Source organism: Chlorocebus sabaeus, chromosome 25 (genome assembly GCF_047675955.1).
Source record: "Chlorocebus sabaeus isolate Y175 chromosome 25, mChlSab1.0.hap1, whole genome shotgun sequence".
Classification (NCBI taxonomy): Eukaryota; Metazoa; Chordata; class Mammalia; order Primates; family Cercopithecidae; genus Chlorocebus; species Chlorocebus sabaeus.
In genome coordinates, this window is record NC_132928.1 from 72730570 (window position 1) to 72754703 (window position 24134).

At 48.2% G+C, this 24134-nt stretch overlaps 1 pseudogene; it reads right to left on the minus strand.

The window, feature by feature from the left end:
• Positions 1 to 363: 363 nt before the first annotated feature.
• On the minus strand, positions 364 to 22288 carry LOC119619748 (uncharacterized; annotated as a pseudogene).
• Positions 22289 to 24134: the final 1846 nt, after the last annotated feature.

Sequence of the window (24134 nt, forward strand, 5' to 3'; positions counted from 1 at the left end):
TTCAGAGAAGAAAGGAAAGATCTCTGAAACTTGAAATTGAACACCTTATTTATTTTAATATAAAAGACGAGTTTCCTTTTTTTTCTATGTTTCTTCTGTAAATCAGATTAACAGGACCACCACGGATGCCACTAAGGGTCACTTTGCAAATCTCCATATTCTTCTATGCTTACAGATACCTATTTGCAAAAAGGCTGCAAGTTATAGTAACTGGATGAAAGACATTTGGGGACAAAGGTCAAAAACAAGGGGAGGTTGGGCATGGTGGCTCACACCTGTAATCCCAGACCTTTGGGAGGCTGAGGCGGGTGGATCAACTGAGGTCAGGAGTTTGAGACCATCCAGGCCAACATGATGAAACCCTGTCTTTACTAAAAAAAAACAAAAATTAGCCAGGTGTGATGGCATCCACCTGTAATCCCAGCTACTGGGGAGGCTGAGGCAGAAGAATCACTTGAACCCAGTAGGCGGAGGTTGCAGTGAGCCGAGATCACGCCACTGCACTCCAGCCTGGGCAACAGAGCGAGACTCCCTCTCAGAAAAAACCAAACCAAACCAAACCAAACAAACCGAGGGGAACAGGGTGGATCCACAGCTGCTCTGGAAAGTCAAGTCTCGAATGCCCCAGGAACATGAAGCCTTCACAGAGCCAGTGAAGGGGGTCTGTGTCCAGGATGTGGAGTGGGCTTGCAAATCTGGGAAGCTACACAAGAAAATTTCACTGATACACACGAGACAGAAAGAGAATGGGTAGAGGCTGATTGGGAAGAGGAATGTGCCTGGATGTCCCTGGTGGCAAGTCCCGTTCTACCTTTCCCACGGAGAAAGAGGGAAAGACAAAGGAGGGTGAGGAAAGGCCTGGGAGAGGAAGCCCCACAGTCACTTATCTATGGGGTGGAGAAATCAGAAGTCCCCACAGCCAACTTTAAACCCGCATTTCATCCCTCACCCCAGTGCTGATGCTACCTAGGCAAGCTTGGGGCCGTGTGCTGGTGCGAGAGGAGCCCAGGCGCCCACCACAGTGCCCCCAGGGAGTAAAACTCGGGATGGGGAGGGTGACTGCATCCAGGAAGGACCATCTCAGGCCAGCTTCACCATCGCGTCCGTGCATGTCTGCTGGAAACCCGCCTCTCCCAAGGTTGCCTAATTTTCTGTCTAAACTATGGGCTGACCCGCAGCTTACTCCTTCAACATGCTGTCCAGTGGGGGTGGGGCGGGGGTGGCAGCTGGGGCTTAAGGAGAGAGAGAGTTTGGTGGAGATAAAAAAATAATAAGCCTGATCCACCATTCTGGACACCCTTTCCAGCTCTCTGCTCCATGCAGCTGTGTGTGTGTAAGAAAAACAGGGGGGGTGTGTGTGTGTGTGTGCACACACCAGCAATCAGTGCGGCGAGGCTAGAGGCTTTCATCACTGAAACACAGAGTTCCTGTTTATAAACATTTGCTCACTGTTTTGTTATATGGGGGAATTAACCACAAAACATGACCTATGACATCAAGCCCCCCATCTTCACATCCTTCATACCGCGTGCACTTTCTCTGTCTACCTGAAAGCGCTGAGTAGAAAACAATTTCTCTGCAACAAAGTGGGGAATGCCCGGAGAACAGAAGGTGGCTCTACACAGACTTGAAGGCTTCAAGGGAGGCTGGGGAGGCATGGATCACTGACCCATGGGGCTGACTCCGGGAAAAGGCATCACATGGGCCATGGCTGAAGGCATGACTCTTTCTGGCGCTTTTTGGAGCCCCAAAAGACATTGGGACCAAAACAAATGTATCTCAGTGGCATTTGCAGTGCCGTAGCGGGCAGGGGGTGAAGGTCTAGTTTGTATGAAGAGGAGAGGAAGACCACGCAGAGCAGAAAGCAGCTGAAACCTTGGGAGAGAATGGAAGAGGGGATGGATCCACTGAGAAGCTCTGGGGCGCCCAGGTTGGGAGGGTTGCAGACTGAAAGGTGACCTCAGGAACAGAGTTCTGAAGGGAGGGGCACTGGTTTTTGAGTTTGTTTTCCTGACCATCTGAACAGCAGATGCAGGTGTTCTGTGAACGATATTCCACAGAGCGCTGGGGCTCCACAGTCACCCTGGAGAGCCCGTGGCAGGGGGTGGGATGAGTCCTGCCGTCTGAGAGCCCTGCCCTGCCTTCAAGAAGAGCAGTTCCTCTTCCATCTGCTTGAGGCCTTGGAGCTCCTCACTGGATTTCGTGATAAGAATTCAATCACCAGGAAAAGTCTGGAAGCCTCTGGATCAGCAATATCCGAAGTCTCTGATCTCAGCTTGGAGGTGCTTTGAGCCTCTGGCCCCGGTGCTCTGCACTGTCCCGGAGGAAGGCGCGGGCCACTTTTGATCCTAACAAGCAGTTCACCAAGGACAGGGCAACGGCTGAGAGATGAAGGATATCCAGATGCAGATGAGGAATCCCAGGCCCTGGAGAGAGACAGCTACAGGACACCAAGATTCCTGGTGGTTTTCCAGGGCATTGCAGTATTAGAGCCCTCAACCTCCTTCCCGAGGTTCTGTGCTGATCCAGTGCAGAAGTCGCATGCATTGGAGAAAGGGCTAACTCTGTGCCCAGGGCTGGACGGAGCAGCATCGCAGATCAAAAGGCCGCCACCCCCAAGAAGCCCATGAAAGGCAATCGCCCTCCAAGCAAACCCCTCTCCTTTCCAGGACTCGCAGAGATTGTGAAGTCCCAGCTCTTGCACCGCAACACGCCCTTTCCCTTCCTGCCTCATTACTCTCTTGAGGTTCCATTCCTGTTCCACAACCACCCGGATCTCTCCCGTACACCTGCCTTCCTTCCCAGTGAGAAGCAGGGGGGAATGCTGGGTGCCCATTCTTGAAAACAGACAGGACGTGGGGGAGGGGGAGCTGGGGGGATTGAGGGGAAGGGAGAGAATGGCATTCAGGGACTGGAGCTTGACATTCTAATGCTTTGGGCAGGGAGGCAGGAGGCCACCGTGCTTTACTAGGCCATGGAGAGGCGGAGCAGGCCTCTGAGCACACACTCAGGCCAGGGCACCCCAGTGCGGGTTGCTCACACGCTCAGGCCAAGGCAGAGCAGTGCAGGTTGCTCAGAGGCTCCCCGTGCCCAGAGCATGGACGTCAGTTTCACCCACTCTGGGCATTTGCTGCCAACTCAAAAATACCCTTCACTTTTCCATTACTTCTGCATGGCAAATATATGTATAGATATTATAGTCTGTGCATGTTGGGGGCGGGTGTGTGTGTGTATACAATCAAAACTTACCCTCTTTAGTAAAAAAAAAAAGTATTAATTATGTTTTGGATTGTCTTCATAGAGGTCCGAGAGCATAATTTAAGTAAATACTGTAGTCATAACTAGCAATGCTATATTATTCTTATTTGAATTTGAACTCTAAGAATTTTCCAGTCTGCTAGCCAAACCAACACTTGGGCACATTTATGGTTCTCAAAAGCTAAACTCATCCCAGTGTTCTCCTGACTACTATGAGAGGTTTGGAGTTCTGGAGCTCAGACGTGACACTGTTTCCCAGGATGTGTGATGAGATGTGTGTGGATGTATCAAAAGATCGGCCTTTGGGTCAATATGTATTTGGGGTCTTGCTTCTTGCTCCTTTGGGTGTGCCCCAGGTCCCATGGCCTCATTCACAGAGTTCTGAGCAAACCCATTCCTGTTCCCCCGCCTCATGGTTCGCCAGATGTTACTGGGGCAGGAGAAGGACTGTCAGCTGGGACAGTCAGCGAGAATGACTCTCTGATTGCCCTGGCTGGGAGCCCCTCCCTGATACCCAGGTAAGAGCAAACTGTTCCTGGAACCGTGCACACAGGGCATGGAAACCCTGCTTGTCACTGGATTAAAATGAAAATCCCAAATTCTACTCTTTCTGTGACGAACAAACTGCTGGGCTTCCTTTGACTTCATCATCGTGGACTATAATTCATAACTGTTTTGTATGTTATGCAACTAGATAATCATAACTATAGTATAGAATACTCTATATGTATGTAGTATAACGTGAACACACACACACTAAATGTTAGGCTGGTGTGTTCCAGCATAAAGACATGCACACTCACAACCACACAGAAACAACCCCTCTAAGGGTTCCACAGCCACCAGTGTCTCAATCAACCTTGGGCCGCCCGATCACCTCCTCGCCTCCCGAAGTCTGTTCCGTCCATTTGCAATTGTATCGTCTGCATTCTTGGGCACATTCTTTTCTTTCTTTTTTTTTTTTAGGTTACTGAAGTGAACTAATTTATTTGGTCATTTTAACACCAACAATTATAAAAGAATAGGCCAATTATTTTTATTTATTTATTTTTATTATACCTTAAGTTCTAGAGTACATGTGCACAACATGCAGGTTTGTTACATATGTATACATGTGCCCTGTTGGTGTGCTGCACCCGTTAACTTGTCATTTACATTAGGTATATCTCCTAATGCTATCCCTCCCCCTCTCCCCCCATCCCAGGACAGGCCCTGGTATGTGATGTTCCCCATCCTGTGTCCAAGTGTTCTCATTGTTCAATTCCCACCTATGAGTGAGAACATGTGGTGTTCGGTTTTCTGTCCTTGCAATAGCTTGCTCGGAATGATGGTTTCCAGCTTCATCCATGTCCCTACAAAGGACATGAATGCATCCTTTTTTATGGCTGCATAGTATTCCGTGGTGTGTATGTGCCACATTTTCTTAATCCATTGTATCATTGATGGACATTTGGGTTGGTTCCAAGCCCTGCTATGGTATCGGGCACATTCTTGACAGCAGAGAATTTCCATCTGGACTAGGTGTTGATGGAAACAGCATCTTCTCCTTACAGTTTTATACATCTGATAGCTGAAAAACTCTCTGAAGACTAGACTCTGGCTCCACACATTGTGAATCCTGTTTCCACTTTTCTATCGGCCTGGCTCTGGGGACATGGGTCACAGGACATGTTTATCCTGGGATATGACCTCAGGCCCTGTCCTCCCTGTGGAAATGCCACAGGTGCCAGCACAGGGAGCTGAAGGATGTCCCTGCAAGCCACTTCTACATCAGAACAGCTGGTGATAGCTTCATATAGGCTGAAGAGACCGCAAATTGCATCAATGTTCCACCAAATTCAAACTAAATATCTCCCGGCCTTAATTTTCACTTAACCAGATGCCAAAAATGTCCAAAGCCACTTCAATACAACAAGAAACTAATGAGGTGTGTGGAGGCAAAGTTGAGGTGAAAAGAGACAAAAGTCTTTATTTTGTTTTGCTTATTTATTTATTTTTTCTTCTGAGATGGAGTCTTGCTCTGTCACCCAGGCTGGAGTGCAGCAGCATCATCTTGGCTCACTGCAAACTCTGCCTCCCGGGTTCAAGTGATTCTCCTGCCTCAGCCTCCCGAGTAGCTGGGATCACAGGTGTGCACTATTACGCCTGGCCAATTTTTGTATTTTTAGTAGAAATGGGGTTTTACCATGTTGACCAGACTGGTCGAACTCCCGGCCTCAAGAAATCCACCTGCTCGGCCTCCCAAAGTGCTGGGATTACAGGCATAAGCCACTGCACCCAGCCAAAAGTCTTAATCTATTTATGTTATTTTTGCAAAACACATGGTCTTGGGAACTGACTGCTATGGTACTTCCAGGCCCATGTAAGGGATGAACCTGAAATGGAAGGAGCCTGAAGCTTAAAACTCATTAGCCTTATAGTAAGTTCACCTCTGTGCACAGGATTTGGCAACTAGTGGTCAAAAAGAATAAGGGAAGCAAAGTCTTCCAGCTGCAAGGAAAAGCTTACGCAAAGGTGCAGAGGCCAGAGAGCTCAGGACTGTTCGGCGAGCAGGGAGAGCAGTCGTAGGTGAGAACCATGCAGTGGATGTAGATCTGAAATACTGGGCAACTGCAGACCACAGAGGGTTGCAAATGTCAGGGTAAGATATGTTAATGTCAACTGTACAGCAAGAAGCTTTGAAGATTTGCATGCCCATGGCCTAAGGCAAGGACTACCCCTCTCCAAACCCTGCTTTAGAAAAAGAAATTTGGGATGGACAGATAGGAGGCAGAGAGACCAGCTCAGAGGCATCAGCAGCTGATATGCTGCAAATCAGGATTCTTTGGGAAAGGAGCAACACAATGATTGACAGAAATACACAAAGACTCACGCGCGAGCCTTGAGTCAGTGTCCTGCTCCTGTTCCTCCCCTGACCCCATTCACCCTTGGACTTGGCATAACCCTTTTCTCTGAAACCTGGCTGCTCTGATGTGTCCTCAGCCTAGCTTCACCTGTGGGGTCACAGTCTCTGGAACTACGCTCCACACCCCTCACTGTCCTACCAGGGTAGTGACTCTCAGTCACACTGTCCAGGATGCACCTGACATCCCTGGATGTGGTTTCTGCCCGTCATCTTAGACCAGGATGCAAGAGGAGGCGGTGGCTTAGTTCAGGCAGGAAGAAAGAGAGCCTCCACAGGACTGTAGCCTTGGGAACCGGTTGGAGGGACCAACTGGAGGGAAGGTCAATTAGGCAACTAAGTGTATGCAGAAGGCAAAGAAGACAGACACATCAAAGAGGACACTGATGGCCACAGTGGAAGGAAGAATGTCTGTATGTTTAGGCTGCAGGAGAAGCCCAGCACTGCAGAAATTGATGCATCTCAGCATGAATGTGCTCGGTTGGAGGCGGCGCACACCTCAGATTTGCCTCCAGCACAAGGCTTCATTTTACAGCTTCGTGTTCTGGGGCGTTGGTCATGGAGAAGCTGGAGAATCTTCTTTATCTTCTTGCCCCCCACCACCTATGCTCTCTCCCTGGGTGATCTTACCAGTGCCCTAGTTTTAACTTCAGCTTTGCATGGGGGCCCAGGCCTCTGCTTTGAACTATGCACTTGCTGCCCAGTGCTGGCATTTGACGGAGCTCTCTGCTATAGTTAGACCTTTATGTTCTTTATGGCCAGTACCCACTCTGACTGGTCAGTACCTCTGCCACAGTGATTGTTGAATTGCTTTTATTGTGATAAAATACACATAGCATGAAATTGACCATTTAAGCCATTTTTCACTGTGCAGTTCAGTGGCAGAAAGTTCATTCACATTATTTTGCCACCACCACCATCCATCTCCAGATTGTTTTCATCTTCCCAAACTGAAACTCTATACCCATTAAACACCAACTCCTCTTTTCTTTCTCCCCAGCTCCTGGCAACCACCATTCTACTTTCTGTCTCTATGAGTTTGACTCCTCTATTGCTTTCCTTCTTTCTTTCTTTCTTTTTTTTTTTTTTTTTTTGGAGACAGAGTCTTGCTCTGTCACCCAGGCTGGAGTGCAGTGGCACAATCTCCGCTCACTGCAAGCTCCACCTCCCAGGTTCATGCCATTCTTCTGCCTCAGCCCCCCAAGTAGCTGGGACTACAGGCGTCTGCTACCACGCCTGGCTAATTTTTTGTATTTTTAGTAAGACGGGGTTTCGCCATGTTGGCCAGGATGGTCTCCATCTCCTGATCTCGTGATCCACCCACCTCAGCCTCCCAAAGTGCTGGGATTACTGGTGTGAGCCACCGCACCCAACCCTACTCTATGTATTTCATTTGCAGTATTTGTCCTTTTTAACTGAATGATTTCACTTGGCATAATGTCTTCAAGGTTTATCTCGTTGTAGAATGTGTCAAAATTTCCTTCCCTTTCAAGGTTGAATACTCTTCCATCGTATGGATAGACCACCTTTTGTTTATCCATTCTTCCACTGATGAACACTGGGCTGTTGTAAGTAATGCTGATCTGGATATGAGTGTACGAATATCTGTTTGAGTCCCTGCCTTCAATTCTCATCGGATATACATCCAGAAGTGGAATTGCCAGATCATACGGTAATCTTGTGTTTTGTTTCTGAGGAACTGTTGAATATTTTTAACATCACACTTGTTATACAATACGTACAACTGCTACTTCACAGCTTGACTCAGGTGTTCAGTTAGCGTCTCATAGGGGAACTATCCAAGCCCAAAGTCTTAATGGTCCTAAGCTTATTCCTCCCCAGCTTCTCCCACCTGCATAAGTGGAATCACCACACAGCTGGGACCAGGGCCCTTGGCAGCATCAGCAACTCCCTCTCACTCTGCATCTCCAACCCATCAACAAATCTTATCAGATCAATGTGCAAAATATATCCAGAACCAAATCACTTCTTACCAGCCTGCTGCTGCCACTGGACCCAGCCCACCTTGACCTCTCACCCTCACTATTGCAGTAGCCTCCCCACATAGTTTATCTTTGCCCTTTTACCAGCTAGTCTTCATGCGGCTGTTAGCATGAGCCATTTAAAGCGTCAACCAGATCTCTTCCCTCCTTTGGTTAAAACTTCCAATCTTCTCATCATAATTGGACAGAAAAAAAAAAGACCCAAAGGTGTTACCATGTGCTGTGATCTGAATGTTTGTGTTCCCTCCAAAATTCATGTTGAAACTAAATCTTTGATGCAATGATATTAACAGGTGGGACCTTTGGGAAGTGATTAGGCCCTGAGCACTCTGTCTTCGTGGATGAGATTAGTGCCTATTCATGGCTGGAGGGAACTAGCGAGGCACTTTTGGCTCTCTGCCTTTTGCCCTGTGAGGAGCAGCAAGCAGCAGCAACTTGGACGCTGAGAGCAGCGCTCACCCAACACCAAACCTGCTGGCACTGTGATCATAGAGTTTTCAGCTTTCAGAACTATGACAAATACTTTCTTTTCTTCTTCTTCTTTTGTTTTTGTTTTTGTTTTTGCTTTTGTTTTTGAGATAGGGTCTCACTCCGCTTGCCTAGGCTGGAGAGAAGTGACGCAATCTCAACTCACTGCAGCCTCGACCTCTTGAGCTCAGGTGATTCTCCTCCTCAGCCTCCCAAGTAGCTGGGATTGCAGGCATGTGCCACCATGGCCTGGCTCATTTTTGTATTTTTAATAGAGACGGGGGTTTCACCGTGTTGGCCAGGCAGGTCTCGAACTCCTGACCTCAAGTGATCCATGCATTTCAGCCTCCCAAAGTGTTGTGATTACAGGCATGAGCCACTGCGCCTGGCCTAATTTCTATTATTTATAAATTGCCCAGTCTCAGGTATTTTATTACAGCAGCATAGATGGACTAAGACATCGTGGGCTGTATGAGTGGCCCTTCACTTGGTCTCACATCCTGTATGCATGCCCACTCCTGCCTTTTCTGCAAACACATTGATTAGGTCCTGCTTTGGGGCCCTGACCCTGGGTGTTCTCTCTGCTAGAAATTGCTTCCCACAGATCATCACATGGCTTATTCGAAATGCTACCCCCTCAGAGAGTGCTCCCGGATGATCCTATCTAGACTAGAATAGCAACTCTCATCACCAGCAGTCTCCTAATTCAGTTTCCAGCTCTTCAGCTACCTAGCACTCCTGCCCTTACAGTACCTGATTATTTACTGGCTGGTTGTTTATTTTCCCCCTAGACTATAAGCTCCGAGATGGAAGGGAGAGGGTTCTGATGGCTGCTGCATCCCTAGGGCATGGAGTAATGCCCGGCATGGAACTCCCTGCTCTCCAGGAAGAACGTGCTTCCCATTGTGAGATGCATCAGCACATCTCAGTCTCCAGGCCAGTTCAGTTCTATGGATACGAGGAAAGGGTGAAATGATAAGATCCACACCAGAGACACGTAGGTGGATTCAGTGCTTTGGGATTCCCAGAGTCTGTGGCCAGTTCTCTTCACCAGTGGAGTCACAGCCAACTTGGCCAGTAGAGTAGGGAGTGCACCCTACTTTAATTGCTTTAGGAAAACCTTGCACCCACAAATAGCTCTACCACTAACTAATCTATCACTATCTCTTAAATTTCACCATTAATAATGCAATTTTTTTTTTCAGGAAGAGGGGAGAGAGCTAAAATTTACTCAGTAGTTAGTAAATCTCAGGCAGCATTCAAGATGACGAGCCATCCCAGTGTGCCTGGTCAGAGGGATTTCCTGGGACTTTCAGAGCTACAACTAGGATAGCCTTGAACAACTGGCATAGTTGGTCACCCTACTTCGTTTCTTGGTTTACTTCTCTCATCAATCATATGTGCATTTTACTTATGAGAAGTCCAGGCCTTCAGTCATGCGGCCAGAGTGGCAGGATTGGAGTCAAGACTTCCATGACTCCCAGGTCCGGGTCCTCTCTACCACATCCCAAGGACTCCCTGACCTCCCTTCAGATGCAGTAATTCTGAGATAGCTCTGTGCAGCTCTCCCCCCAAAAATGTACTCTTCAGAGCACTCAGATCATGAGATATGGAAAGAAATGGATGAAGGCTTGCTGGAAAGGCAGGGACAGATACTTTGCAGGAAGAAAAGGACTTCCAAAGTGTGCACGGCAACTTGGGGTTTGAAAAATCTTTGTTCTAAGGGCCAGAACTTTAGTGTCAACCTGACACTGGGAAGGGGTAAGAACTGATGAAAATAGTCCTAACTGAGAAGCACTTTGAGCTTCTGGGAAAGAGACTGCTACACTGAAGTGGCCAGCTCTAGGCCACGTCATAGGACCTGGGTGGGCATCATTCTTTCTGACGCTTGTCTCCTCTATCCTAGTTATTTGAGATTTCAAAGTAGTCATCTGGTTTATCTTTTCAAGTGTGACCATATAATACACTATTCAAACAATGGCACTTCCGAGAATGAAAGGGGAACAATTCATAATTAGGCAAGGACAACAGTGGGGAATGGGACTCTGCCCCAGTTAACTGGGATGCCTGATCCCCGGACCAGCTCTTCTGATCATGAGGAACTTAGTTGTGATCTTGCCTTCTAATGCACCAAACAAAGCAGGAAATTCCCAGCCCCATGCCATTGCCATTGGGCTCTTCTGCCTCTCCCTGGTTCTGCCCCACATCCCAAGGTCTAAAGAATACCTTTTCCCCAAAGGTCTGAATACTCCTTTGAGTCATTTCCATCAAATATCAGCATAAGAATGCTTATTTCAACTACTCTTTCTTGATCACCACAGAGTTTTCTGAGCACTCACCTTAAACAGGGCCTCTTCTGGGTGCTACAGACATTTTCAAGGGAGAGAGGCCTCACCCACCCATCGGCAGTGAGCTGGCTGGCTGGTGGGTGAGTCTGTTGGGGGGTGAACCTGCCCCTCCTGACGTTGCCCCTCAGTGACTGACCACAGGCTTTGGAAAAACCTCTTCAGCAGGGTACCGCTTACTCTGATCTGCTTAAACATCGACTCCCACGCCCTGAGGAGGAGCCGAGCGTGCCACAGCAGCAGAATGCAACTTTGCTGAGATCAAAGTGCGAACCTGCTGAAGCTGTGTGTCTGAAATTACCCAGAAATCACTTTGTGCTCACCCATAGTGCAGAAGCGATGGTGAGCAAGAGTGCAGAGACCATGAAGAACTTGGTGCAGAGATGAATATTGTCTGCAGCTAGTTTTCTCCAGTCCCTGCCAGGGCACCTAAATAGTGTCTGCTTCTGCTCTACTGACGCCCTAGGCTCAGCACAGTGCCAACTACATAAGAGGTGCACAGTAAATATCAGTAAGTCATTGACTGCTCATCTCCATGGACCGTGCTGAGCCTGAAGTGGCCTATGTTTGGATCCATGCAATGGACCATGGTTGGAGGGCTCATGGCTTCACAATGAATCCTGGAATGTTAGCGCTAACAGTGTTCTTACAGGATCAAATCCAGTCCCAGTCAGCTTCAGCTGAGAAACTCAGGCGTGGGCCCAGAGAGTCTGAGATCCCTTGTCCAAATGTTGTGAATGCCAGAGGCAACACTGCACTGAGGTGTTCTGGGCAGTAACCCTTGCTCCCCTCTCCCTACCACATGCCCCCCAGGCCAGCTGGCCCTTCTGACCAGCACCATCTGTCTGATGTCTCTTTGCCATTACCCGGAGGCCTAACCTCAGCACCGACAGGCTGCTTGACCTGGAGCCTCGCCACTATGTCCTATCCATGCTCCCTGACACCCCTGCTCCCTAGCAAAATTACTCCCTTCCTCCTCCGCATGTGATTCATTCTCTCATGCAGCATCTCTTTTCTTTCCCCACTATACACTTGTTGGCTCAAGATGTGTCTGAATTCCTTACCTTTTTACCAGGAACAGTGTCTTTTTTCATCTTGTCTCTCCAGTGCCTCAATTGCGCCTACCACGCATGTCTTATACAAATGCGTGGCTTGCTGTGTGACCGTGGCCCAATTGTACACAGTCTCTGGGCCTTCTCTTGGATTTATAAAATGAACGGGGTACTACTGACTTATTTCACAGAGTGGCTGTGTCCTAATGTATATATTGTTGCATAAATATCTTGGAAATGCAGGGGCCAACAACAGCGCTTAACAATAAATGCTGTGTGCTGAGAGCAAGTGTTAGAGAACTTGAAAGGAGGCTCTTCTCTCTGCGATGAAAGAAACGGAAGGTGGCTCTGCAGAGCCCCTCAGATGATGCACGCTGTGGACCTGAGCACCGAGCCTGGGTGGGGGAGGAAGGAACTTAGGAGAGGTGTGAGGGCAAGGGCGCCTTGTGGAGAGGGCTTGACCAAACCCTGACCCTCCTCTTTGTAGAGCCCCCGGGCTCGTCTGCAGGGTCTGTGCAAGCCGCCTGCCCCCTGCGCCAGCGGGCGAGGGGGACAGCCTCCCCTTCTCAGCAGGACCCCCAGCCCTGCAGAGGGAGCTGGGAGCTGGCTGCTTTTAATTAGAGCCGCTTCTTTCCTGTTTTCCTTCACGGCTGGTTTCTGAGCTTCCCTCACCCTCTGCTATTCCCCCAAGCAATTTTTTAAGCATCCAAACTGTCTGGGATAAGAAAGGAGAGAGCTATCATTATGTGTGTGAGCTGTGCGGTGGCTTCCGCTGGCTTCCCAGACATTTGGAGGTCGTCAAAGGGGTGGCTCTGCTGTCTGGACATGGCCTGAGGAAGCCCAGTGCCAACTTTCTGCTTCATATGCCACAAGCTCTGCTTATGTATATATTGAGTACCTACTGTGTGCCAGGCCCCCAGATAAGCAAACATAGCCTCAGCCCGAAAAGCTGAGAACTACTGTCATGGCTCTCTTAGATCTAGAGCAATGACGGTGATCACCAGCACACTGACAGAGGTGTGAATGGAGCACCCCAGGCATGGAGCAGGAATGAGAATGACTGGCATGATGGGTTGCACCAATGAGAACCTTACAAAGAGAACACAGCCCCAATCTGGTTCCCGTTCCCTTTAGAACTCACTCTCATGCATGGCTTGTGGAGGCCACATTCATTCGGAATGCAAGAGGTTCCAGAAGGGCTGTCGGATTTAGCAAAGAAAAATGCAGCACGCACAGTAAGATGTGAACTTCAGATAAACAACATATTATTGTTTAGTGTAAGTATGCGCTAAATATTGCATGGGACATTCTTTTTATTATAACATTTAAGGTATATTTGCACTAAAAAAAGGATGTGTTGTTTATCTGAAATTCACATTTCACTAGGCATCCGGTATTTTATCTGGCAACTCTCTTCCAAGGTCAACAGAGAGTCCTAGACCGTAGACCAGAAAGTCCATTCTACCCGACACTGGGCTACAGGATATGTATCATATTTGTGGGGATCAGCCACACTGGGAGAAAGATGACTGTCTCATGTCAGCAGGGTAGGCGAAGAAAGGGTTCTAAAGCCTGATAGCATTCACATTATAGGTACCTGGGCTTGTTTTCAAAAATCAGCAATCAAGGGGAAACGACAGAGATGCTGGAGGAACCTGGTACTCCCAGAAGCTAGTGGCTTGGCCCAAGAAGGAAATGGTGGCTGCCTTTGGGGACCCGGGCAGTAGGCCAGTCATTTCCAGCCCTTTGATACTTTATTCAAACTCTCATGATCTGTTTGATGCCTGCTCTGGCTGTATCCCAAATACGTGTTATATGGCTTCCATCAGTATTTTTTATTTAGTGCAAGCTTAATTTAATCTGAGAGTGGTTTAAGAATACACATACTTCTCAGCCCATCAAAAGAACACGATTAAGAATCTCTGTGCTAGAAACTAGAAAGTTCTAGGAGATCACTGAAGGAGAGGCAGGAATGGGAACTGAGATGAAGAGGGCAAAGACTTAGCCACCGAGGGTCCATTTTTCGAGGAAGTGGCTGAGTGAAGTCTGGGAAAAAAAAAAAAAAAAAAAAAAAGACAACCAGACAACCTGAAAACCAGCTGGGCAGGAAGCAAGGAGAGGGCCCAGGCATTAGCCCGGCCCTGGGGGCAGCCCAGACACACCCTGGCATTTCTCAGGAAGAAGAAGGCACAGCCTGCTGTTATTTACAAAGCTGTTGAGAATTTTGAGGATCTCTTCCAGGTTCTCGCTTATGTAAATTCTAATTCACAGTACCCTGGGCCCACATGTCTCGTAAACCAGACCTGATATTGTAAACCCTCTCCATTCACGGAGCGTTTTAGCTTTGCCTTTGTTCTCCTCTCCAATTTCGCACTTCACAAACTTAGGTCTAAAGCTTTGCACGTGGTTGATAGGGAAGTGTCGTTTGAGCAGTTCTAAGAGGCTGTCTTCCTTCTTCCCCCAACCCCCACAGCTCTGGTTTCGTCTTGGATATCAATTATTGGCTTTTACATAAGAAGGCTAATGCATTTTCAAAGCAGGCAGATCACTCTCCCGTGTTTTGACAGTTTGGCTTTAGTTGAAATATAATTAAACTTTTTGAAAACAAGAACTTTGAAACTCGGTCTTCACACTGTTTGCAGTTTTTTTTTTTTTTCCCCCTGGCGCACTCAGTTTTTACTTGCTGCGGCACAATTGATTCGGCCTTCACTTTCCCCGCTCAAAACAAACACTGGTTTTAGGCTTTCTGCTCTCCCAGCACTGCATGGCTGAGGGTGGAAAAAATAACATCTGAAACAGGCCGGGCTTTTGATGATACCTCCTTATGACAGACACATCGAAAACCACGGACGGTGAGTCACCCACATTCTGTGCATACCCTCTCCGAGGAGCAGGAAGTGTGGCTATTTTAAACCCTGAGGCAATGAGAAGTTTTTAGACGCATCCTAAGGCACTCCGGCCAGCGCCCTGCATGCACATGGGGGCCTTCCTAAGTGTGGCCCCAGAACATCTGCAGCCCTGAGGCGACACACCCAGCCTTCTGCCAGCCTCTCTTTGTTTATTCCGCTTGTCCTGGTTTTGCGTTTACATGAGCAAGCCGAGTCTAAAAAACACAGAGCTACAGAATGTATAAAGTCAACAAAAACTTAAAAAAAAAAAAAAGAAGAAAACACCACCACCACCAACAATCGGAGCCTGGCGGTTGGTGGGGGCGGGTGGGGGCAAACAGATGGTGCCACAAGATGTCCTCGGGCGGCTCGCTGGGGACCGAGCCTTGTGGTTCTGTGGCCAAAAATAAATAAATAAGTCAGGGCCCAGCAGAAGCGCTTTCACTTCTAACCCAAGTCACTAGCTGTGGGTAATGAGTCCTCTTACTCCTCTTTCTCCATCTCCAAAGGCTAAACAAACAACTAGAAAAAAAAAAGAGAGAGAGAGAGAGAGAGAGAAGGAATTGAACTGACATGAAATGACTTCAGATGAAAGATATATACACACACACACACACATATACATATATATATATATATATATATATATATATAAAAAAAGAGTGGCGGGGGACTTGAGGGAAATGAGCCAGATGTCACCACGAAAGCAGTTATAAATCCTGACCTTGTTTGGTAAAAGGAGCAGGCTCGGCCAGGATGTGAGACATCTCCAGGCACTGGGAGCTCCTGAGGATGGTAAACCCCCAGACCAAGGCAGCAGAAATGGCCTAGAACCCATCACTGCGTGGGGGAGGATCCGGCTTCCCTGATGTTGGGGAAGCCTTTCCAGAACGCTGGCGGCGGATAGAACCAGCGGGCAAGGTGGCAGGGCCTGGGATTCAGGCAACACTCCGCTTGGCTGGAATGTTTTTTATCATTATTGACAGTTTTCTTAAAGAGAATGGAATTGTCTGGGAAATGGAAACCCAGCCTTCAGCATCTTTTAGCACATTGTGTTAAGACTCCCGAACGGGTTGGGAGCTGTATAAGCCACACAAGCATCCCAAATAATATACGCTCTTTCTATTGTTGCAGATGCTAGCAACCTCCTAACTCTAATCAAACCTAGAGAATGTGTTGGTGGAAGAAAGTCCTGGCGTTTTAGAAAGCAGCTGCACAAGACACCAGGCCGCCTGCAACCTTCCTTTGCCCTTTGCCTTGTAACCTAACACATTCCCAGGTTCCAGGGATGAGGGTCTACCCATCTTTAGGGGGCATTATTCTGTTGATGGTCAGTGGTATCCTTTGTCTCTGAGTCTCACCAAGCACTGAGACAGTTACTTGTCTGTCACCACAGTTGATTTGTTAGGACGTATGACCAGGCAATAGTTGCTCTGTATAGTAGAAATATAGTCAAATAATAGTGTAAATTGATAATACACATTTAGTATCTGCCAGGTATAAGCACTTCACTTCATGCGTGTTAACACTCATTTAAGACTCATGATAGTTCCATGAGGTAGGTACGATTATTAGCTCTACTGTACAGACGAGGGAAAGTACAGGGCGTATCCATGGTAGAGAAATGTTGGAGATAGGGTTAGAACCCAGGCCTCTGGCCCAGGTTCCAGATTCTTAGCTAACAGGATTAGAAAAATACAGGGGTGCTGCCCGCCAAATACCAAGGACAAGACACAAAAGCAAAGTGCCTTCCCGGGCCCTTCTTCCCCATCATCCCCCTATGGAGCCAATGGCCGTCTCTGTTATATCAAAGGTCCTGAACAGCAGGGAAAGGTGACTCAGAGAGTTCTGTTTACCCTATAGGCCTTGACACCATCTAAGACGTGGCCACATGAAGTTGAGCTTCCAGCTAAGGGGAGCCAGAAACACACCGTGCCTTGCGTGCTCAGCTTGGACTGTGACAGTACAAACCCAATGACAGCTGGTGCCTGGAAACCGTCTTGTGAGTAGGGAGGATCTTCTTTTGCAGACGAGAGGAAACAGTGTCATCCATTGGAGTGTGTTCCTATGCTTCCAGGGACCTGGAGTCATCTGCTGGAAGGGGAGACAGTGAATTCTCCAAGGAGAAGTTGGCTATGTGTTTTTGTGCCCCTCAGTAGTCAAATCCTATGGAAACAAACAAGGCTGGTCTCTGCAGATGGGACCTGCCACCCATGTAGGGTCGGTTTTTTTTCCCAGAATAACAGAGGGAAGGCAGGGCCAGAAACATGGTTTGGGGGTTGCTCTCCTAGAGACCCTGGACTGTTTCAGGGCTCATCACCTCCTTGGTCCAAGATGCAGTGGCTGGGCCCAGTTGGCAAAAGCAGCTCCAAACAAGAGGGTATGAAGAACCAACTCGTAAGTTCCTAGGGGCCCCAGGGAAGTAGGACAGAGAGAACCTCAACCACCAAGTTCCGCAAATTTCACAAGTTTATTACAAACCCCAGAAGTGTTGTTGGGTTGCTTAAAAACGATTTAATTTTTGCAATCTCCCAAAGAGAGCAGGTACCCCAAATTAAAACTGATGTTTGAAAAATAATAGCTATGAGGATGAAAAACAGTCCTTCTCATGGGAGGGGAGCAAGGAGGTGCACAGAGAAGCATCCTACTGTCAAAGCTGTAGGGAGCCCTTTCTTGTGATGCATGAGTCGTGGGAGTCTGTTGCCATGATGGGGCCCGTTCCCCTGTTATCTAACCAGAATGGTCACCTTCTTGTGATTCACCTAGAAATCTGATTCTTATCAGAACTCTGAGCAACACAAGGGAGGAGGAGACCTCCTGATGTCATGGAGAAAAGAATGAGCTATGGCATCAGATGGGCCTGGATCTGAATCACAGCTCAGCCACTTATACTTACTTTGTACCCCTGACAAGTTACTTTAGTTAACTGAGCCTCTATTACCTCAATTGCAAGATGAAGATGAACAGCACTGAGCTTGCTTGGTTCCGGAGTTGCTGAGATGAGATGATTGTGCTATTAAGCATGAAAACTGGTACCTTGACAATGGTTGCTACTATTACTGTTGCTTTTCATGCCATTATTGCTAGCATGAATATTATCCTCAAAGTGGCCTTCCTCATACAACTCTCACAAGTCCAGCGGTAACGGAATTGAGCATATGAAACTTTATACCTGTCAGAGCTCTCTTTGGAGGGTCCAGCAGTGGGGTACCAAGGTGGAGCTCCAGTTACAGCATGTACTTCCCCAGGCACAGGGCACCGTCCTTGACAGATGGCATCACTGCACCTGCAGTATCTGCCCCTTCCCAGAGCCTCTCTCTTACGCTTTTCATGTTACTGGAGAAGCAGTTTGCAGGACCACACTGTATTTCACTCTTACAGTGCAAAGCCAGAGGTGCCCAAAGGAGAAGCACCTACTCCTATGGTAAGAAAGTGGGCACAGGTGCAGCTGCAACTCACTGAGAGTCAGGCTGCCAGTCACACAGCCAGGGACACTGCAATGGGGGAAGGGGCAGCAAGGATGTGCCAAAGATATTCCTTTTCAAATGACTTCAGTTGAATGAAATGCTTCCGGTTCATAAGCTGGCCTCACATTGTATAGGTAAATACGAGCAGGGTGCATTGACAGAGCCCTTTTTGACATATTTCAATTGCATTGATTGTCTGACATCATTCAAGTCACCCATGTTTCCCCAGCACAGGCCACACACACAGATAGATTCGGTTGTTCGCACAAGGACAGCCTCCCCAGCCCTGTAGAAGTCATTGTCTTTTGCTGGGCAGGCCCTGTGGATGGGTTCAGCAGCAGTGACCGGCACACACGGTGGTTAATGGGAGTAAGAGGGAGAGGCCAGTGAAGGTCGGGGCTCGTATGGGAAATCAAGTCATTTCCCACCAGGAACGCTTGGCACACTGACCTCTCACCCAGGCAGCTGATATGATGGCTAAAGGGAACAAGTGACCGCACCCACTCCTGAGAGCAACTGCAAATTGCATGTGGCTGCGAGGGTCTCTGTAATCTGCTTCTGTTTGCTAAATGCCTCTCTACCGGGGGCAGTTAAGACACCCGGAGAGTGGACAAACTTGGAGGATGTTGCTCAGTTCCAGAAAAGGAAAAAAACATGTTACACGTACATTGGAGGTAAATCAGCCTGACTGGCTCTCGAGAACTTGACGATTTCAAATGTCCACAAATAATTATGCAAAGTGGAAACCAACAGGCAGAGAATCCAAGTAGATAGTGACAATGGTAAACACAGTGCTAGGCACTATTTTAAGAGCTTTTGTATATTTTAAGCGCTGTTTGGCTGGGCACAGTGGCTCATGCCTATAATCCCTGCACTTTGGAGGCTGAGGTGGGAGGAGTGCTTGAGGCCAGGAGTTCAAGACCAGCCTGGGGAACAGAGTGAGAACCCATCTATATAAAAAAAGTTTTTAAAATAGCCAGGTATGGTGGCACTCACCTGTAGTCCCAGCTACTCAGGAGGCTGAAATAGGAAGATTGCTTGAGCCCAGGAGGTCAAGGCTGCAGTGAGCTAGCATCTCGTCACTGCACTCCAGCCTGGATGACAGACTGAGACCCTGTCTCTACAAACAAACAAACAAAAAGGAGCTTTATGTATATTAAATGTTTGCATGTAATCCTTAATATATGAAGAACATACTATTATCCCCGTTTATGGGGTAAGTACTATTATTATCCCCATTTCACAGATGAGGAAATCAAGGCAGGCGAAGTCACATCCCCAAGGTCACAGAGCTGGTAAGTGACACAGCTGGGATTTGAACACTCGCTGTCTGGCTTCTGACAAGGGTCTATGTGCTTAACCTTGATGCCAAGTTGAATAAATATGGTACATCTTGCCAAGCAAAGAAAAGAATTAAAGATGTTCAAACTCTCCCTTCAGCCGAGGGCAGAGGATGGAAAGTAGCAGCTAGCACCAGGTGAACGAGAGGAGGCAGGTTGATAAGCCGACTTCCCTCCCAGGAAACCCCTTCTGTCTTAGAGGACCCTGTAAAACCTTGTTACTTCACCAAAATGAATCTCACAACTGTTGGAAAAACAGAGCCACCCTATCCTGTTCCCCCAAACACTGTCCCCAAGCCTATTATGCAAGTGCCTATTACAGCGAGTTGTGGATGTCTCTTTTGTGGTCATGGTTTTTAACTGCAAATGAAAGAAGAAACCCACGTCAGGAAGTGCGCATCTTACCAATCCCACATTTGGGGGTGCAGGAGACCCCGAATGTGGGCTGAGTCTTTGGAAAGAGTGGAACACTCTGTGTGGGGCCAGGAGGCTGCTGCTGGGAAGGATGAGGAGTGGTAAGGGCTGAGACAACCCCAAGACAATCTGGGGGAAAATCCTGGCAGGGGAAGGAAGGGAAGTGAGCCATTAGGGGTGACCCTGGCTCCGGAAGTTGAATCTCTCTCTGAAGAAGGACAGAGTGGCCACACACGGTTACTGGGATCCAGCCTCTAACCCGCGGAACAATTGTGAGAAAATGCCCAGGGGCAGTTCCCTGTGCTCTCAGAGGCCCTCTTCCAGCACAAGGCCAGCACAACAGCCAGTCACCCTTCAGAAGATGCTATTTTGTCCCAGGCCTGACTAGGTGAGCCAGTTGTTACTCACACAAAACCCGCTGAGAGCATCCCCTGGAATTCCCATGGGCTCCCTGACCTCTCACACCCAGCTGTGTGTCTTGATGTGAGATGGTGAGCACCTCAGGGACAGGGCACACAAGGAAGCATCCGGGCCCCTGGGGACTCCAACAATGCTTCGAGCTGACACCAGAGGAGGAGAGGGGCAGCCCGGGGCGGGGTGGGAGGTGGGGTGGGGCAGAGAGCAGGCGCCTTCTTTGGATTCCCAGCTCTGCAATTTGCAGACTGAGAGCATCAGCACAGCACCCTTCCTCAGAAAAATGATCATAAGATCTACCCCACTGAATGTGGTGGCTGTAACCGGAGACATTTGTACATTTATTTACTGAATCTTTGAGAACTCACTGTATGTTGAGCCCTGGAAGTGCAAGGTTTTGAGATCAGAAGAGCACCACATTGGCTGGAGGGAAGAGGTGGTCTTATCTCAAGAAGCAGAGCTCCTGGGGGTAAAGAGTAGACAGGGGAGAGGCCAGGAGGGCCGCCGTCCTCCAGGGACATGTGCCCAGGCGCAAGAAGCGCAGGAACTGAGGGGCTCCCACATCACTGGGGCGCCAGGTAGCTTCTGTCTGCAGGGAACACTGCTTGCCGCGCCTTCAGGTAACTTATCTGCTGTCAGCCCCTGAGATCCCAGATTGCGCTGGAAGAAATAAAAATATTTCAGTAGAAAACATAGGTCTTTGACGTATTTTGAGATGGTTGTTCAGAGAGCCAGCAAACAGAAGGTTCCCTGAAGAGTTGTCTTTTGTGGGGGAGATTTGCATCTGCAGAGATGCAACCAGGCCTTCTCTAAGACCTTCCCTTGTCCAGATCTAGGAAAGATTAACTGAGAGTCTGACATGTTTAAAGGTCTAAAAAAAGGATTAACCCTGTAATCCCAGCACTTTGGGAGGCCGAGACGGGCAGATCATCTGAGTTCAGAAGTTTGAGACCAGCCTGGCCAACATGGTGAAACCCATTTCTACTAAAAATAGAAAAATTAGCTGGGCATGGTGGCGCATGCCTGTAATCTCAGCTACTCAGGAGGTTGAGGCAGGAGAAGCGCTAGAACCTGGGAGGCCGAGGTTGCAGTGAGCTGACATTGCTCTACTGCACTCCAACCTGGGCGACAATGCAAGTCTCCATCTAAAAAAAAAAAAAAAAGAATTATCATCCATTCTCTTAGAGGGCTGCTATCTGTGGGATTTCATCTGCATAACAGTATCACCTTTGTTAGCCAGGACTCCCCTTCTTCCCCTCAATAATCTGTCTTGCCACCATAACCTGCTGTTCCACCATAGCCTGGTTTGGGCCATTCTCTGATCCCCCATTCTCTCTGTAACTGTAAAATGGGATGTAAGCTTCTATACCTTGATGCAGATGGTGGGGTAATCACTCCATGGTTCTCCCCCATGTGCATATTGATCTGTATGCCTTTATTCCAATTAATCTTTTGTGAGTTGATTTTTCAGCAGACCTTCAGAGGAAGAAAGGGATGCTGTTTCTTTGTTCCCTACAGCACCCTGTCCCTCAGAGCACCCCCTGAACCTGCCTGGGTAAGACCAGTGTGTGGAAAGGGGAGAAATCTAGTACACAGCCTCATTCAGCGCCTGTCCCTCCAGCCTCAGCCACCAGCCCCAGAGAGGCCCAGGCCACCAGGGGATGCATACCTGAGAGCTGCCTCCGGGGCGGCGTCCATGTTCCCTATACCCCTGAGATGGCTCGCCAGGGAGCCCATGCTGAAATCTGAAGACAGTCAGGTCTGAAGACTTCCTGCTTTCCCGGAACACCACCCAGAGATGGCCACGTCCTCAGGTTCTGCATCAGACTGAAGGAAGCTCAAGGATGTTAGTGATTCCAGCGCTGGCAGAGATCATGGCTTATTCCAGGCATCTTTCCCCACTTCACAGTGGCCAGCGAGACACCTTGCATGTGGCTCGCCAGAAGAAGCCGCCTTTTCTCTAGAGGCAACACCCACACCTGGAACACGTCTCCGTCCCAAGGAACTTGCGGTGCCTTCACAGGAGGGTGTGTGGCTGCCAAAAGGCATCAGGCTGGACTCTGAAGCACCCTGCTGTCCTCAGGCCAAGACCACTTTCCAGCACAATGAAGCTAGAACTAGGCTCTGAAAATGTCACATCAACCCTTTGCATGAAATCAGAAGACTGAGCCCCTCATCTTCACAACTCATTGGCTCTATGACTTTGGAAGAAGCTCTGAACCTCTTGGTGTCTCCAATTCATCATCCATAAAAGGAGTGTCATAACACTGTACTTGCAGGGATCAAAACAGAGTCCCAGGCGTGAAAGTACTGTGAATTACAAGAGCTATGAATGTCAATTGCTAGTAGTCGTATGTGAACCACCTTGAGGGAAGGAGGATTTACAATCCTGAATTCCTGGACTCTGAGCTGGTGTTCGTGTTTTCCAGCTAGCCCGTGATGACATGTTCACTTATGACCATTTGGTCTCTCAAAATGAACTCCCATCCGGAATCCAAGACCATGGCTGGCCTGAACCCTGGACCCACATCACACTTCCAAGAAGGAAGCTAGAGTGGCCCCTAGGGAACAACAGCCTGTGTCAGGACAGTCACTTTAAATACCCCTGCTCTCTACATTTACAACCTGGAAAAACTTAGTCGAAACCTAAAATGAACTGAACCTTGGCCCGTGGATGTTTCCAAGTAAATTGAAACCCTCGTCCACACCATTAGCCCAGTACTTCTGCAACCCAGTGATGCTTACCCACGTGACTCCTCGTGTCAGTATACCCCGGGATGTGTGGAGGCATTTAAAGGGCTTGTGACTTTGAGCTGGCTGGTGACATTTTGGAACCTGTGGTGCCAGCCACCATTAGGGAAATCCTAAACTGATTCATTGGCTCTTCTAGGTAAAGATTTCAAGAAGACAAGGTCTTCTTGGTAGGAATCTAAGAGAAGAGGCATCCTGGTTGTGTTGGAAAGAACGTGGTCTTTGGAGCCAGACAAATCTTGATTTAGTATGGACTCCAGAATGCCTGTGTAGACAGGGTTTGGGGCAGCAACAATCTCAATGAAAGGGAAATGGCAGGGGAGCACATATTGAAGCTTCATTTTTGCCTCCTACAGGCTTTTCTGACTTAGATTGTGTGTTTATCAGAATAATTGTGGAGAAGGGGCTGCTACAGATGACAGTTACAATGAAAGCCTCCCAAACCACCCCTTAATAATGTCACTGTCTGGATTCAAATTCAGCACCTCCCACTTACTATGTGACCTTGGGCGAGTAACTTAGCATCTCCGAGCTACTGTTTTCTTATTTGTAAAATGAGAAGAATAATTCCACTCTGGCAGGGTTTTTATGGGGAATGACATTAGATAACATATGGGAAAGGGCTTAGCACAATGCAAGCATATAATAGGCTCTCAACATATGGAAGTTTCTTTCCTTCTTTCCATTGCTGGTCCCCAGATGTCACAGGATCCTAATGAAATATCCAGATGAGGACTGATATCTAGAAAGGTTTTTTTTTTTTTTAAGTTAGATTTTTGTGGGGGTTTGCCTTTGGATTTTGGTGACCACCATTAAGTGTATTTCAAGGGGG